General features: G+C 40.7%; 1 protein-coding gene across 3 annotated transcripts in view; it reads right to left on the minus strand.

The window, feature by feature from the left end:
- UBOX5 (U-box domain containing 5) overlaps window positions 1-13,595 on the minus strand; it is a 35,068-nt gene that overhangs the window by 9,777 nt on the left and 11,696 nt on the right. The window lies entirely within an intron of this gene.

Below are 13,595 nucleotides of genomic sequence, written 5' to 3' on the forward strand. Positions count from 1 at the left end.
ATCTGGGGTCTGTATTACCATGAACAGCACGTGCCTTTGACTCAGGTCATGATCTCAGGGTCCTGATATCAAGCCCCACTCCGGGTTCCCTGCTCAGCGGGAAATCTACATCTCCCTCTCTGTGATCTCTCTCACTCCCACTTTCTCTCAGATAAAACTAGAATCTGGCATGGAATCAACATGTTTATCAACATGGAATCAACTTATTTTTCCCCAGGGAGGACTGTGTTAACAATGTCTCCAGCTTCTGACACCTGTCTTGTTCTCCACAACTCAAAAATGAGTGTATGTGGAACTATGCCTGCAAATATTCTCAGAGTCCCTAAATGTGCCCCCACTTGGCCAGGAAACCAGAGTGCATTCAGAGTAGCACTGCCCTCAACTCTCCTGCCCTATTAGGGCAGTGGCTTCTTGTTAAGTTTTTCGGTTTTGTTTTCAATGTACAATTAAGTCATTGACTTTAATTGAATATAGAAGTAGTAAAATGAATATAAAGCCCTGACCAAGGAAAGAAAACACTTCTGGAAAAGCCAGCCCAAAGGGTCAAAGGAAAAGATGATAGTGACACAGAAGGTGACATAACACATGTGCAAGTGCAGGGCTGGGCAGACCCTAGGCAGATGGTGAGGTCAGCCACCGCTGTAGGTCAGACTCCTCCCAGCTTTGTCCTGATGGGACCGGGCTTTGCTAAGAACAAGCAAAGAGACAGAAACTGCATTATTACATCAAAATTCGGGGAGGTGGTTGAGATGAGCCCCTCGTCTTTAATCACCACCACCCCACTGTCCACTTCTTAAGCCTTTTCTCTCTCCGTCTTTCAGAGACAAAAACAAATCCAAAGAAACACTGTCAGCTCCCTGAAGTGTTGACCTGATTTCCCAATGGGAGGCAATGATTTCACTAACCTTTTCCTTTCTTTCTATCTCCTTGTTATCTTCTTGGGACGCTTCATACTGTGGGCTTCTAACTTTCATTTATTCTACATATCATGAAATTCATTTCTCTGAGAACTTAAATGCCAGGACCAGAACAAGCCGGGCAGGGGGTGCTCTGGAAGCCATGACGAAGGGCTTATCTGTGAGTATGAAGGCAAATGGAAAAGTCTTCAAAACTATCCAAGGACCCAACTCAGTCGTAAATGGCACTGTGAAAGGAAGTTGCCCAGAAGTGACTACCCTCGGGACTACCCTGCCCTTTGCCTTTAACACTGGCTCAGCTATCACCCGATACCTGCTCCTGTGGTCGGACTGGAGAGGTGACCAGAATGAGGGCAAATAGGGCCTCCAAACTTCAGCTACCTCATAACTTAAAAAATCCCACTTCAGACACCTGAGAGGGGAGACTCTGACTGTCCCTACAATCTGTAGGACAATTTACAAGGTTTTTTCTGCACTGGGTCTCAGCCAACACAAACAACTCCTAGTGAGTCATGAGACAAGGACCCTCTAGTAGCAAAATACAATTCTGGCTAGAAAGGCACATACATAAAATGGCTTAGAGGACGCCCTCAGTTCTAACCTTACTAACTGGTTAGCCCTCAAGTGGATACTAATGTCCTTAGTTTGCAGATGAAAACACTGTGGCTTAAAGAGAGGTGAAGCCCAGCTTCTAAACCTTCTAAACCACGCTGGTTACTATCTACTTGGACATCATTTCCTGGAAGGATTTACCAGGAACTTTTTTTTTTTTTTAATATTTTATTTATTTGACACAGAGAGAGAGAGACAGCGAGAGAAGGAACACAGGCAGGGAGAGTGGGAGAGGGAGAAGCAGGCCTCCCACTAAATAGGGAGCCTGATGCAGGGCCCAATCCCAGGACCCCGGGATCATGACCCAAGCCAAAGGCAGACACTTGACCACTGAGCCACCCAGGTGCCCCAGGAACTTTTTTTTTTTTAAGATTTATTTATTTGAGAGAGAGAGTGTGTGTATGTATGCATGCAAGCAGAGGGACAGGCAGAGGGAGAGAATCTTCAAGCACACTCCCCACTGAGGGTGGACCACCCCTCCACCCTGAAGCATGGAGCCCGACATGGGGCTCAATCCAATGACCCATTAAGTCATGACTGGAGCCAAAAGCCAGAGTCGGATGCTTAACTGACCGATGCTTAACCCAAGAGCCCCTTACCAGGAACTTATATGGATACTTTGCAACTTTGGGGTTTTTTTTTTCCCCTCTTACTTAAGTCAGGCTTTCATACCATTAATTTCTTAAAAAATCAATTCTCCCAAAACCTAAATTAATGTGGCTATCCTCTACAATGTAGAAATTTGGAAACCTTGACCTTGACAGCCCCTTCCATGTACTGGATCAAGCCTCAACTTGTTTTTCTAGGAAAATCTTTAGACAAGCTAGCTCTCTATTCAAGCATCTTACCTCATGAGGCTTCTCAAACTAAGAGGCTGTTAATGCCATTAGCCAAATATTAAAGTGTATGGACCTACAGCTGACCATAGTTTACTTGTTCTCCACAGCACTTATCAAAATCTAATTTGAGAGAATATTTACAGAGACTGTTCAGTCCATCCACAGCAAATTCTCTGTAATGCTAGCCTAAGCGGCACCTCTCGTTTCCTGCCTGGCTCCCCCGTAGCTGGGGCATTCATATCCCACACCACCATCAGACAGACTGCTTAGCAGTGTGGACCCATAGCTGGAGCAAAAATAAATGTAATTTGCTGATAAAAATTTGGTGGCTTGTCTGTGAAAATTCACAGGACACCAGATTAGCACAACACATGAACCAGGAATCATAACTATGGTCTCTATAATGTGCCCCCTCCCCAGTGCCACCTCAGCGCAGTGTATGGGACCTTCCTCACGTCCATACACAACCATCACCACACTCCTCAACCCGCCACCAAAAGCCTGACCAACTATTCACTCCTGTGTGGCCCATGAGCAAGGAATTTCATAAGAAACACCTCTATGAAGCTGACTGCTGTTTTATTAGGTTGTCAAGATGATCCTTCTTTACTCTGCGTGGTATCCTCTCTTTGAGACCCATGAGAAAATTCTCTCTGGTGTCAGTACTAGGAAAAGTTGTTTTTTCCTATCAACTCAATATTTTATGATACAAACATGAAATATATATAATTGATCATGATCCTTTCTCTATTTTGGCTGCTGGAAAGCTCAGAATAAATCTGTGGCCCATCCCTCTAGATTTCCTTGCCTGAATCCTTCAGTTATTTTTATGTCATCATGTACATATACTTTGAAAGTGAACTTAAAATCATTATGGAACAAGACAGAGTACAATTAAGAGAGCAAAATTAATAGAGTAAACCTGCCCCTACCCCCTGCCCCACCGTTCATGTTCTCTCAAATAAATAAAATCTTTAAAAAATCTTAAGTCAATTTTTGTCTTAGTATAATTTTGACTTTTTTTCTTTTTAAAAGATTTTATTTATTTGACAGAGAGACAGAGCTGGACAGCACAAGCAGAGGGAATGGCAGAGAGAGAGGGAGAAGCAGGCTCTGCACTGAGCAGGAAGCCTGACACAGGCCTTGATCCTAGGACTCTGGGATCAGCACCAGGGCGGAGGCAAATACTTAACCATCTGAGCCACCCAGGCACCCCTTGAATATTTTTCTTAAGGGGTCCTCCATGTTTCTTGTTAAGGTGCCTATTTAGTAATAGAATTCTTTTATCTCATTAATTATTCTAACCAGTTCTGCTATATAGAGGAAACTTTTTCACTTGGATATCTATTATATGTTCAGCTATCTTATTAAAACAATTGATTTTAACAGATTTTCAGTTTATGGGGGGCAGTGGTTTCCTACAGTCTCAATAATAATGACAACCCCTTTCTCAAAACGGTGACCCTTTTGTCTCCCACCTTCATTAGTAAGAACTTCCAGAATTACATGAAATAATAACAGAGCTACCAGGCTTGTTTTGTCCCATTAGAAAATCCTTTTAGTGTATCAGCTTTGAAATAATGCTGATTGAAATATTCTTTTTATGTTAATAAAGCATTCTAATTTCCAGAGTTTTCTGAAAATCAGGGATAAGCTTTCAATTCTGATTTCCTCTATATACTGAGTTTTATTATTTTTATTATCTGACAGACTAATGAGAGATAGCACATTTTTCTAATTTTAAACCATCCTTTCATTCCTAGGATAGGCTCTATTTGGTTGCAGCAGATTGTTCTTTAAATGTTTTTCAAATTCTACTGAATTTGATTGCTCATATCTAATTTTAGATGAGATATCATTGCACATTCATATAACATTTATAAGCCCTGTGCTAGACACTGGAATACAGAGATAAAAGTGAAATGGTCAGGTGATGAAACTATTCTGTATGATACTGTAATGGTAGATACATGACATTAGGCATTTATCAAAATCCAGAGAACCACAGAACACAGTGACCCTTAATTTTCATGAAGTTTAGTTAATAATAATGTACAGATATTGGCTCACCAAATATAAAAAATGTAACACACTAATGCAAGACGTTAGTAATTGAAGAAACAGTATACAAACAAGAGGAGGTACACAGGAACTCTACATATCTGCTGAACATCTTGTAAACCTAAAACCACTCTAAAAAAATAAATCCTATTTTTTTTTTCATTTTAAATCCTTTTTATAAAAAAGATTTTACTTAGGGGCGCCTGGGTGGCTCAGTAGGTTGAAGCCTCTGCCTTCAGCTCAGGTCATGATTCCAGGATCCTGGGATCGAGCCCCGCATCGGGCTCTCTGCTCAGCAGGGAGCCTGCTTCCCTTCCTCTTTCTCTGCCTGCCTCTCTGCCTACTTGCGATCTCTGTCAAATAAATAAGTCAAATCTTTAAAAAAATAAATAAATAAAAGATTTGACTTATTTATTTGAGAGCGAGAAAGAGCACAACCATGGGGTGGGCCAGAGGGAAAAGCAGACTCTGCTCTGAGCAGGGAGCCCGATGTGGGGCTCGATCCCAGGACCCCACCACGACCTGAGCCAAAGGCAGTTGCTTAACCAACTGAGCTATCCAGGCACCCCTTAAATCCTTTTTCTTTTTTTTTAACCTTTTTTTTAAAGTAATCTCCATACCCAATGTGGGGCTCTAATTCACAACCCCAAGATCAAAAGTCACATGCTCTACCGACTAAGCCAGCCAGGCACCCCTAAAAACCTATTAATAAGAAGAAGAATGGTGGGGGAAGCAATGGAAACAACTTAAACAACTGGAAATCCAACTGGAAAAAATGACTGTGCATGGAAGAAGAGTGGCAAAGCCTTCTGAAAACATCTTACAAAAGATAGTATCTGTTTATTTGGCTAATCGTGATGTCCAAACTGCAGGATTCTACAGGAGGTTGGCTGCCATCGAGGTCTTCATGTGATCTTATCACCTCTCTAGTTCCAACACCCCTGATCTTTTAAGGTCAAGTGCCTCCTGCCTTGATGCTTAATCCAGAAAAAAAGAATGGCTCAGCTCCACATATGAAAATCTGAACAGCTTCACCCAGGAAGACTCTCCTCAGCCCTGCCTGGGAAACTGCCATGTTACCTGAACTCTTGCAAATACTTAAAGTATTTACTTATACATTTACTCCGTTAAATACTTACAAATGAGAGTCTCCTTTCCCAAAGTTGGCATATAAGAACAAGAGGGACTGGGTCTGAGTATAAATTGAGGGCCACAGATCACGCCTCAATTGCTCTGCAGTTCAGAGAAGTAGCCTGGAGCCAGATAATGGAGGCATTCTAAGACAGCAAGATAATACAGGTTTATAAGCAGGTAACAAGTCAATTGTCTTTTTTTTTTTTTTAAGATTTTATTTATTTGACAGAGAGAGATCACAAGTAGGCAGGGGCAGGCAGAGAGAGAGGAAGGGAAGCAGGCTCCCCGCTGAGCAGAGAGCCCAACATGGGGCTCCATCCCAGGACCCTGGGATCATGACCTGAGCCGAAAGCAGAGGCTTTAACCCACTGAGCCACTCAGGCGCCCCCGTCAATTTTCATTACAGAAATTTTTTTTTTTTCCTTTCTTAAAGTATTTCAGATAAAAAGGTAAAGAATATAGGGGCGCCTGGGTGGCTCAGTGGGTTGAAGCCTCTGCCTTCGGCTCAGGTCACGATCCCAGGATCATGATCCCAAGGTCCTAGGATCGAGCCCCACATCGGGCTCTCTGCTCAGCAAGGAGTCTGCTTCCCCTTCTCTCTCTCTGCCTGCTTCTCTGCCTACCTGTGATCTCTGTCAAATAAATAAAATCTTAAAAAACAAAACAAAACAAAAGGTAAAGAATATAGTAAACACTCTTAATACCCACCATGTAGCTTTAGTAGATATAAACATTTTGCCATGCTGCTTCTCATTTCAGTGTTAAGAACAAAATTGAAAAGATACAAATAAAACCCATCACTAATCCTATTTCTTTTCCTTTTTCACCAAGAGGCAAACTCTATCCGAAGTTGGTCTCTTATTTGAATCAGTATTGGTACAGGTGTATCTATAAACAGTATGCAGTGGTCTTACGTATTTTTAATGTACCTTAATGATATTATACTCTATGCACATCCATCTCACAACTGGCTTTTCCATTCAGCATTATTATTCTAAGGCTTTCCATGTTGAAATGTGGATATCTAGTTTATTCATTTTAACTTCTTCATAGTATTCAATTGCAGGACTAAAATAGTGTATTTTTCAATTGCCCTAGTATGTTGTTTGTAATTTTTTTACTGTGAAAAAAATGCTGTAATAAATATTCTCTATAAGTCTTCTTGTGGAAAGAAGAAAAAAAAAAAGAAAATATGGATGAAATGGTCCTGTCCTCGTCTTGAGGCACAATGGACTTCCTTCCAACAGTGACTACAGAATATAAAAGTTTGAAACAGAGCTTTCTGCAAATGACATTCAGAGTAGGGAAGGACAGCCTAGGTGAATGTTTTCAATCTGTAGTTTTGAAATCAAGTTATGGGTTGAAAAAAAGAAACATTAATTGAAAAAGAAGATAAAATGTCAAAATGCACATAATATGGACATTATTTCATGAAACTTTTTTTTTTAAAGGATTTTATTCTAAGTAATCTCTACACCCAACATGGGGCTTGAACTCACAACCCCAAGACTGAGTTGCATGCTCCACTGACTGAACCAGCCAGGCACCTCTATTGTATGAAACTTTTGTTTGCTATACACAAATACATATAACAAATTATATTCTAGGTCCAATATAAAATTTCTTATTTTGGCTCTTGGTGAAAAAAAAAGCAAAAACACTGACCAAAGGTATTTGGTCCCCAAAAATTCAGGGAAGAATTCACAGGAGTAATGTTTGAAATGGAGACAATGAAGATGTATGCCTGACATCATGGACAGCTCTGAAATGGGACAGAAACTTCCTAATAATGGTATGATGGACAGTATGTACTTGACTATGGGAGTAAGGAGGCAAGAACAGGAATAGGGAAGACACTAGGGATGCGGACCAGTAACAGTCAAGGCATAGAAATGGGACAGTGAGGCTGGTTTAGGAAATGCTGAATATACCACTTAGCTTCTTAGAACAGGATGACGCAGGGCTGGAAACAGATACAGATGGGGAGGGCCTTGGATGTTACGCCAAGGAGCTTAAGACTACCTGTGGTCTGAGGTAGTGTTTTTCTCCCAAATTGCAGATCAAGAATCAAGAACTCACATTACTGAGGCATAACCAGAGTGAGTCTGTTTGTTTTTTTTAATTAAGAACAGAGTCAGAGTGCACCATACATGAAGATGGGCAGTGTTTCATGAAACTTTTGAAATATATAATTGAAACTATATTTCTTCCTTCCTTCCTTCCTTTTTCTTTTCTTTTTTTTTCTTTTCTATCTATTATCTATCTATTATTCTGAGTTAAGTAATCTCTACGCCTGACATGGGGTTCAAACTCACAGCCCCCAAATCAAGAATCTCATGCTCCACCAACTGAGCCAGCATCATCAGTCTGGGTTTTGGTATAAAAGGCATTTCTTACAAAGGACTATGATTAAAAAAAAAAAAAAAAAAAGTTTGAAAGCTACTGGTCAGAAGGAAGTCACAGAAGGCTTCTAACCAGACAAAGAAATGACACTAATGAAAAACCTGCCATTAAGCTCCTAGATGACAAATCAATTCTGAACCACTTAGAGGCAATTCACCCTTCAAGGGGTTCCTGCTATCTTTTTTTGTACATGAGGGGCTATCTTTGCAAATGGCTTCCTGAAGGCATCAAAGTACAACTACTAAGAAATACACTAGCAATCTCAATTTCTCCCTGGGCTTTTTCTTCCTTTAATTTTTTTCTTTTTGAGGGAGAGGTATCCTTAAAGAGGAGGAAGGAGGGAAATGAACTACGTATAACATATTACTGTCTCACAAAAATTTCAAAGCTACCTTCAAGGAAGTAATTTTAAAAAAAAAAGGTGGATTTGTTTTGTTTTGTTTTGTTTTAAGTAAACTACACCCAGTGTGGGGCTCAAACTCATGACCCTAAGATCAAGAGTCGCATTCTTCAACAACCCAGCCAGCAAGGTGCCCTAAAAAAACCTTTTGCTTCTAAAGATTTTAATTAAACTTTTTATTTTAGGATCACAGCAGATTCACATGCAGTGTAAGACACAATACAGAGATCTCATGGACCCTTTAAGCAGTCTCCCCCAATGATAACACCCTGCACAGCTACTGTATAGTGTGTCACTGGCAGGAAGCTGGTAACAATACACTCCATGATCTTATTCAATTTCCCCAGTTTACATGTATTCATGCACACGTGTCTGTGGATTTGGTTCTATGTAATGTTATCACATGTATAGATTCATGTAATTAATCACTACCACAGTTAAAATGGAGAACAGTTCCATCACAAGAATCCTGGTACTGCCCTCTAAGAAGCCTTTTATTTTAAAGATTTTAAAGTAATCTCTACACCCAATGTGGGGTTCAAACTTACAACCCCAATATTAAGAGTCACATACTCTACCCACTGACCCAGCCAAATCCAACTACTCTATTACCACAGAAGTCTTCAAGTTCTTTACCTAGATATAAGGCAAAAACTAGGCCCAGGGTCAACTCAAGGGTCCAGTGTATCTCACTACCCACACTGGAAGAAACACTTGAATGACATATTTATTCTTGGTATACCTGCCACTTAAATGATAAATATGACTAGGTACAAAAACTGCAGAAGTATGTATGTGTATATACAGATAGATAGATGGATAGATAGGCACAAAATATCAAAAGTATTATGATCACACACCTGTCAAAAATTTGTATCGGGGCACCTGGGTGGCTCAGTGGGTTAAAGCCTCTGCCTTCAGCTTAGGTCATGATCTCAGGGTCCTGGGATCGAGCTCCACATTGGGCTCCCTGTTCAGCAGGGAGCCCGCTTCCCCCTCTCCCTCTCTGCCTGCCTCTCTGCCTACTTGTGATCTTTCTCTGCCAAATAAATAAATAAAATCTTAAAAAATTTTTTTTTTTATATCTAAGGGGGTGGCATACCTAAGTACACTCAGTCGGTTGGGCATCTGACTCTTGATTTCAGCTCAGATCATGATCTCAGGGTCCTGGGATCAAGCCCCACGTGAGGCTCTATGCTCAGCTGGGAGTCTCCTTGAGACTCTCTCTCCCTCTCCCATTGCCCCTATCCCCCTTGCCCACACTCTCAAATAAACATAATAAACAAATCTTTTAAAAAAATCTTTATCTAGGAATATGTACACATGTTAAGTTTGGGAAGTAATGGTGGCCATGCAGAAACTCAAAATATGCAACATCAGAGTGGTGGGCTACCCGTTTTTCCCTTTTGTGTGTTAAAAGTACATGTAAGTAGTTAAACAATTGGACTGGGTTCCTGGGGTTGCAGGATGACACCAGAGAGGACTGCAGGTGAGTAAGAGTATTTCTGGCAGCTGACAGTTCCTATAGGACTGGATGGCCAGATGGAGACAGACTTTTCTCCTCTGCTTCCCAGTATTCAGGCTGAATAAGGGAATGCAAGGGAAGGGCTGAGAAGGGATCCAGGAGTTGGGTGATTGACCACATGGTCAATCCAGGACCGACAGTTTTTCCAGAATGTGGAACTTTCTGTGTTAATACCAGAAAAGTTACAGGCAAACTGGGACAAGTTGGTCATCCTATCTGGAAGGTTTCTATCTGCACTTCCTTGGAGCTTGAAGCAGCTAAGTAAACCTTTTAGTGGTTAAGGACTCAGAACATAGGGGTAGGGAAGTACAGAGAAATGATGCAGAAGAGAATAAGGTGACCATGACACTTTCTGAACACCTGAGCATCCATCTTCCTTTGGCCTAAAAAGAAGATGCCATAGCTGAGTTACACAACCTGATCTTTGAGTCACACGAAAATGTAATGGAAAGTAATTCTGGCAGATACACATATTTTAAAGACTAGGCTCAAACAGGTTACAGGAGAAAAAAGGGAAGAAAGATTACCTGTCAAATAAGAGAAAAGCATTTAACCTCAAAGAGTGGGTGGAATACCAACGCACTGAGCAATTTTATAAATTGGGCACTTTAGCTTTTAAAGAAGTACAATACTTCTTATAATTTCTAAATTGAGTTACTTGTCCATCCATGAAAAAAATGTGACTTGTATTCATTTTTCTCAGAGCTGGTTAAAATGAAAGACAGCTGTCCAAGCACATCCCACACAGTGATCCACCAGTGAGAGATGCACAGAAGACCAGGACACAGGGGTGCACCCAGAAAAAGCTTGCAGTCCTATATGCTTGGAGCAACCTTCAATGGCTTAATATGCGCAAGGCACTCTGCTAGGCACAGGCAGACACAACTTCTACTTTTAAGAAACTCACAGGCTCAAATCAAGGCACAGATGGGTCTCTTATGAACAAAGCATTCTAATACCATTTACTTATCACCTTAATAGCAGGGTCTGCAAAATTCTACAGGAACCCAAGCGAAGCAGCCATGTTCTTCATGTATAAACCCAACTACTGGACCTTACTGCATCTGATCTTGCCTCTCTCCTGAATGCTCAACTTATCTCTGACTACTAGACCCTTTCCTCAACATGTTAAGTCTCTTCTGCCCTAAACAGCCCACTCAAAAAATCTTGCCTTGCTACTGAATTTTTCTTATGTTGCCAATTTAGCAAATAAAAATAAAAACTGCACACTTAGATCTGAAAATCAGATAAACAATGGATTTTCTTCTTCTAGTGCAAGAATGTCCTGTGTACTATTTGTGACATATGCTAAAAAATTATTTATTGCACATCCAGCAAACTAAGAACAGAAAGGAACTTCCTTAACATGATAAAGGGTATTCATGAGAAACCCACAGCTAATATATTCAATGGTGAAAGACTGAAAGAATTCCCCCATACGATCAGGAACAAGAGAAGGATGCCTACTTTTACCACTTCTGTTCAATTTCATATAAGAAGCTCTAGCCACAGCAAGTAGGCAAGAAAAAGAAAAAGGTCTCCAAAGTGGAAAGAAGGAGCAAAACTACCTTTATCTATAGATTATACGATCATATATACAGAAACTAGTACAGAATCCACACACACACACAAACCGTTACAGCCAATAAAAGAACTAGGCAAAAATGCAGGATAAAGCATCCATTTCTAAGCATTAGCAATGAGCAATTCATAAAGACGTTAAAATAAAAATTCCAGGGGCGCCTGGGTGGCTCAGTGGGTTGAGCCTCTGCCTTCGGCTCGGTCATGATCCCAGGATCCTGGGATAGAGCCCCACATCGGGCTCTCTGCTCAGCGGGGAGCCTGCTTCTCCCTCTCCCTCTGCCTGCCTCTCTGCCTGCTTGTGATCTCTTTCTCTGTCAAATAAATAAATAAAATCTTAAAAAAAAAAAGATAAAAATTCCATTTATAATGGCATTAAAAAGAATAAAAATATTTAGGAATAAATGTGACTGGGGAGATGCAAGACGTATACACCAAAAACTACAAAGTATTGCTAAAAGTGAAAAAGATCTAAATAAATAAAGACATCTCCTATTCATGGTTTAAAGACTTGGTATTGTTAAGACTGAAAGATGCTAGGGGTGCCTGGCTGTCTCCGTCGGTAGAGCATGTGACTCTTGATCTCAGGGTCATGAGTTCAAGCCCCACACTGGGCATGAAGCCCTTTTTTAAAAAAGAGAGAGAGAGAGAGAAGAAGAAAAGTAAGATGCTAAGCATCATTAGTCACTAGGGAAATACAAATCAAAACCACAATGAGATACCACTTCATACTCACTAAGATAGTTATTATTATGTAGCTCGCCCTGCTTGTGTTCTCTCTAATAAATGAATAAAATTTTAAAAATAATAAAAATAAAATCCTTATTCCCTAATCAACTGATCAGCTTCTCTTCTAAACATCTCTGAAACTCAGACCTTCCATTCCCATTCTGGCCCTCATCAGCTCTCACCTGAACTCTTGCACACATTTGTGAGATATTCTCCTTAATAGATTTCATACAGGGGCGCCTGGGTGGCTCAGTGGGTTAAAGCATGACCCTGGTCATGATCCCAGGGTCCTGGGATCGAGCCCCACATTGGGCTCTCTGCTCAACATGGAGCCTGCTTCCTCCTCCTCTCTCTCTCTGCCTGCTTCTCTGCCTACTTGTGATCTCTAGCTGTCAAATAAATAAATAAAATCTTAAAAAAAAAGACAACCAGATCACATGTATCCCGACCCCCCCCCCAATCTAGTTCTATCCTTTTTAACCTAACAGTCTAAACTCCTTTAGAGGCACTCCAGCCCCTATAGACTTGGGCTCTTTAGCAAGACCCTAAGTTGTGACCCAGATCCACTCTCTCTACCCCCACCCTCTGCCTTTCCACGCCAACTCTCCAGCAGTGCCCAACCACTCTAAATTCCCAGACCATACTCACTAAACATTATCATCTCTGTGCCACAACTCATTCTAGGCACTGTAGAGAAATTAGTTAAGTAGACACAAAGGGCTATCTTAACTCAAAGGGCTTTCTTCCAACAGGGAAACCAGTAAGTAAACAGAATAATTTCTGATACTGCTGACTGCAGTGAGGAAAATGAAGCTGAAGATGACAGAGCACGATCAAAAGCCAACAGGGGTACTGTTTTGGCATGGGCAGGGAAGTGGACTTTGAGAGGAAACCTGAATATTGGTGGAAGGGATTCTTTTTAAAATTCTCAGACCCCAAATGTTTACAAAGGTTATTTGTATTAAGTAGCTTACATACATACAGGATTCATATACACAAAATCTACATATGCAATTATCTTTAGCCTGTGGCTCTAATACGACAAACCCAAAGCCCACTAGACTTCCTAACATAATGCATTTCCTTCTTGTCTGAGCTACTTAACACAAAAAACATTCTACCTCATCATCAGATAGGGGAATCGCTGGCCCGAGAGGCATTCACTTAATTCTATTCCTCTCAGTCCAACTTTAGGGAGAAAATATTTGGAGGGAAGGGTAGGTCGACGGTTTATACAAGAGAAGTAGAAATGCAGAAGAGGTGGGGCTAGAAGAGGACATTAAGCTCACTAATTCTGAAATGGCTCTTGTAAATACAAAGAACAGTAACGAAGGACAACAAACAAAATCTAAATGAGAATGAGATTTTAATATTATTTATTTATTTATTATTAG

The sequence above is a fragment of the Mustela lutreola genome, chromosome 9 (assembly GCF_030435805.1).
Source record: "Mustela lutreola isolate mMusLut2 chromosome 9, mMusLut2.pri, whole genome shotgun sequence".
Lineage (NCBI taxonomy): Eukaryota > Metazoa > Chordata > Mammalia > Carnivora > Mustelidae > Mustela > Mustela lutreola.